The following is a 5,207-nucleotide window of genomic DNA, read 5'->3' on the forward strand; positions in this document are numbered from 1 at the left end:
TTTCGAATTCTCCTTTGAGCCAGTAGTGACATCTTCCTGTTTCCTCATTCATTAATGAGTTAAGTAAAATCTTTCACATCATTTGTTTTTCTGTTTATTTGAGACTCATGATTTTACATTTATTTTTAAATTGTACTTAAACAAATGAAAGGGCTCCTCAAAACATCCTCAAGATTTAACTTTCTTCTCTTCCTTATCACAGAAACAGAGTTAGACTTCATTCTACTTAGAAGATCAAAGCAATGTAACAATGATTACACCCAACGTAGAGGAGGAAAACTCACTCCCACCACAGGGAAAAATCGGCCTCATGGGTAGAGTTACCCAAAAGCCTAACATGGACGCCTCTGGTTTATTTTATTTTATTTTATTTTTTGTTTGTTTGTGAGATAGTCCTGCTCTGTCACCCAGGCTAGAGTGCAGTGGTGCAATCATAGCTCACTGCAACCAGCCTCAATCTACTGGGCTCAAGCCATCCTCCTGCCTCAACCTCCAGTGTGGCTGAGACTGCAGGCACGCCCCACCACACCTGGCTAATTTTTTTATTTTTATTTTTAGTAGGGACATGATCTCACTATGTTGCCCAGGCTGGTTTTGAACTCGTGAGCTCAAGTGATCCTCTTGCCTCGGCTTCCCAATGTGCTGGGATTACAGGCTGTTTTAGTTTTGCTTCAAAAGAACAAAACTGCAAAGCACAGTTTCATTCATTGTTATTGGTCTTAATTTAAATCTATTTTTTTTCACCCAAAACCTTACTGAGTCTCCACAAGGCCAGCCCGGAGAGACTTTCAGATCCAGGCCAGTTACTATCCCCAAGGAATTCAAAATGGAGTACTGAATGCAACATCTGTCACAGAGTGAGTATTCAGTGCTTATCACAGATTATTTTCTCAAAAATGGGATATACCGCCAGCTCACAGAAGACTAGTTCATCAGGTTGTAACTGTAGTATTATACAAAAATGTTCCCAAGTAGCAAAGCATTTTATGAATCTGTCTATAGGGAGAAATTCTATACATTAAAAACAAATTGTAATAAAACTTATGCAATAGAACACCTTACTAGAATTTACAAAAATGAATTTCAAATGTTCTGCAAAATTAGTAATTTGTTATTGTTTTTAGTCTTTGGTTTTTAAAAAACAAGGCAGGCAGTAATTATACATTTGAAAAAGACTATACTTCTACTGGAAATGAAGGAATGACAGTAGTCCCAGGCAGAATTACATTTGCCACAGTTTTTTTCTTGATTCTCCTTTACCATCCTTCCTCTTCTTCCTGGGATACTCATAAGGCTCAGCTTGTCTCTCGGAGGAGACCATTGCTGCTAAAGTCTTTCTGTTATCCCTTTTTAAATATTAGCTTTCAACTAGTTGTTATAAAATAAACATGTAAATTCATACTAATTGAGATGACTAAAGACATGCATTGAGTTATCACTTTGGGAGCATATTTATCTTTTAATGAGAACGACTCAATCCATTAAGCACCTAGGAAGTATCTTTATGTCCAGGCCCTGTGTTCCTTCTGCAGACTTTATGTCAGAGAGAGGAGTTAAGGGTGAAGGCTGCTGTTCAGATTCTTCTGTCCCACAGGGTATTCCCTCGCTGTAGTACTCCCCCCTTTTCCTAAGGATGTGGCTTCCTGGGATCTGTAAGGATTGTTGTCTCTTTTCTGGATCTAGCCACCCCACAGATCTACCAGGTTCCAGGGGCTGGTACTGGGAGTTGTGTGCAGAGTCCTCTGATGTGAGCTATCTGCAGGTCTCTCAGCTGTGGGTATCAGCACAGTATTTGCAGTGTCTCCTAGCCCCTGCAGGAGCAATCCGCTTCCTTCAGAGGGTTTGTGGGTCCCCTCAGGCTTCTTCGTTTATTCCCACAGTAGTTCTGGAGCAAATGTTCATGACATGAGTCTCCACACACTGCTCTGTCCCTCCACGTGGGAGCTGCAATCTAATCCCGCTTCCCATCCGCCATGATCCCTCGCCTCTCTTGCTGCAGACTCTAAATAGAGTCCTACTTTCAGTATGGGGAAACATAAAATGAGGCATCCACAGAGCTTCGCTGCTGAGCTGCAGGCTCTTCCAGCCTAATACCTGCTTGACACTTCCGACCTAAACAAAGCTCTCTCCTGCCCCATGCACATACAACCAGTTCCTCCTCCCCTGTTCCCTATCTCAGTAGATAAAATTCACTGTCCACTCAGGCCTCAAACTGAAAACTAAGGTGATGGTTATGATTCTTCCCTTGACTTACCCTCCCTGTCTAATGCATCTGTAAGACTGTCTGCTCTGCCTCCAAAATGTCTCCCAAACCCAGACACCTCTCCATCTCCCAGACTAAGCCACCATCATCTCACATTAGGACTGGAAACAACCTCCCAATTGGTCTCTGATTCACAGCTTGTCCTTTTATAATCTATTCTCTACACAGCAGCCAGAGAAGCCTCTCAAAAGTACAAATTAAATCATGGCGCTCTCCTCTCATGACTTTGCATTGCACGGTGGACATAAAATCTGAACTTCTTGTCTTAACCTCAAGGCAGCTATACAATTTGCCCGCCCCCCACCTCTCCGCTTTCATTTCTCATCTTTCCTGCCCTTACTGACTCTGCTCCAGCCACCTGTTTTCCTTTCAGCTCTCGGAATCAACCAAACTTGTCCTGCCTCAGGGACATTTGCACTTGCTATTTCTTTTGCCTGGGCTTGCCAAAGGTTCTGGCTTCTTTGTATCATTTAAACATCAGCCAAAGATCACCTCCTCCAAGAGGCTTCTCCTGATCTAAAGTCTCCTCCCCATCATTCCCTACCACAGTTCCCTTTTTATTGACTTCATCACACTGGGCACCCTCTAGACACCCTTGCTGGCTTATCCATCTCCCCGCCATGCCCCACCCTCCAATAAACATCCTCAGGAATGCAGTCTCCATGCAAGTGAGGATCTGGCCTGTCTTGTTTATTGCCACACTCAATTTATATTAAGCACATAGAGCATGCTTAGTTAATATTTCTCGAATTAATGAAGACCCAAGATAGAAGATTTGGGGGAGAAGTCCTTCTCAGCACCTTTCAAATTGTACCTATCCCTGCAACCAGTTCCCTCAGTGGGCAAGGTCAGTCAGTCCCATGTGAAAGAGAGATATAAATGATAGCTTCCAAGTACAGGTAGTTTTAGAAACTACAAGGAAAAAAAATTCACTAGACATAGTTCCAAGTAACAGACAGGAAAGCCTGAAGGAAGTTCAATATGAAAGGAACATTGGAGTCATCATTCTGGATAGAAAAGTAAAGGGAAAAAAATCACCAGGCCCTCCCTCCATTTGAGAGAAATATCAAGAATATCCAAGTACTTTTTTTTTTTTTTTTTTTTTTTTGACAAGGAGTTTCACTCTTGTCCAGGCTGGAATGCAGTGGCATGGACTCGGCTCACTGCAGCCTCCACCTCCCAGGTTCAAGCAATTCTCCTGCAAGTAGCTGGGATTGCAGGCAGGCACCACCACACTTGGCTAATTTTTTTGTATTTTTGGTAGAGACAAGATTTCTCCATGTTGGTCAGGCGGGTCTCAAACTCCCGACCTCAGGTAATCCACCCAACTTGGCCTCCCAAAGTGCTGGGATTACAGGCTAAGCCACTACACCCAGCCCCAAGTACTTCTTTAGATACTTCAAAAGTAGAAGTTTGAAACAGAATTGTCAGAAATTTTTGAGCTTATATTAAAATTACTTATTAAAAGATCTGAAAACAGGATTATGCAGATTATCAGACCCAGCCTTTCTGAGTGCAAAGACCAGTCATGACTACTCATTTGACTAAAGAGGTTTTTTTTTGTTTTTTTGGTTTTTGGTTTTTTGTTTTGTTTTACTTTGGGTTCTAGGGTACATGTGCAGGTCACGCAGGATTGTTGCATAGCTGCATACTATATCCGGCATTTCTCCCCATGTTATCCCTCCCCACCTTCCCCACCCCCTGCTGTCCCTCCCCTAACCCCCACAACTGCCCCTAGTGTGTGATGTTCCTCTCCCTGAGTCCACGTGTTCTCATTGTTCAACACCCACCTATGAGTGAGAACATGCAGTGTTTGGTTTCCTGTTCTTGTGTCAGTTTGCTGAGAATGATGTTTTCTAGATTCATCCAGGTCCCTACAAAGGACACGAATTGTTTTTTTTATGACTGCATAATATTCCATCATGCATATATGCCACATTTTCTTTGTCCAGTCTATCACTTATGGGCATTTGGGTTGGTTCCAGGTCTTTGCTATTGTACACAGTGCTGCAATGAACATATGTGTGCATGTGTCTTTAAAGTAGAATGATTTATAGTTCTTTGGGTATATACCCAGTAACGGAATTGCTGGGTCAAATGGAATTTCTGTTTCTAGATCCTTGAGGAATCACCACACTGTCTTCCACAATGGTTGAACTAATTTACTCTTCCACCAACTGTGTAAGTGTTCCTATTTCTCCACAACCTCTCCAGCATCTATTGTCTCCATATTGTATCTCAACGTGATTTTGATTTGCATTTCTCTAATGACCAGTGATGAAGAGCATTTTTTCATATGTTTGTTAGACTCATATATGTCTTCTTTTGAAAAGTGTCTGTTCATATCTTTCTCCCACTTTTGAATGGGGTTGTTTGTTTTTTTCTTGTATATCTGTTTTAGTTCATTGTAGATTCTGGATATTAGCCCTTTGTTAGATGGGTAGACTGCAAACATTTTTTCCCATTCTGTTGGCTGCCAGTTCACTCTAATCATGGTTTCTTTTGCTGTACAGAAGCTCTGAATTTTAATTAGATCCCATTTGTCTATCTTGGCTTTTGTTGCCATTGCTTTTGGTGTTTTAGTCATGAAGTCCTTGCCTATGCCTATGTCCTGGATGGTTTTGCCTATGTTTTCTTCTAGTGTTTTTATGGTGTTAGGGTTTATGTTTAAATCTTTAATCTATCTGGAGTTAATTTTAGTGGAAGGTGACAGGAAGGGGTCCAGTTTCTGCTTTCTGCACATTGCTAGCCAGTTTTCCCAACACCATTTATTAAACATGGAGTCCTTTCCCTGTTGCTTGTTTTTGTCAGGTTTGTTAAAGATCAGATGGTTGTGGATGTGTGGTGTTGCTTCTGAGACCTCTGTTCTGTTCCATTGGCTTATGTCTCTGTTTTGGTACCAGTATCATGTTGTTTTGATTACTGCAGCCTTGTAGTATAGTTT

Source organism: Saimiri boliviensis, chromosome 10 (assembly GCF_048565385.1).
Source record: "Saimiri boliviensis isolate mSaiBol1 chromosome 10, mSaiBol1.pri, whole genome shotgun sequence".
Taxonomy (NCBI): Eukaryota; Metazoa; Chordata; class Mammalia; order Primates; family Cebidae; genus Saimiri; species Saimiri boliviensis.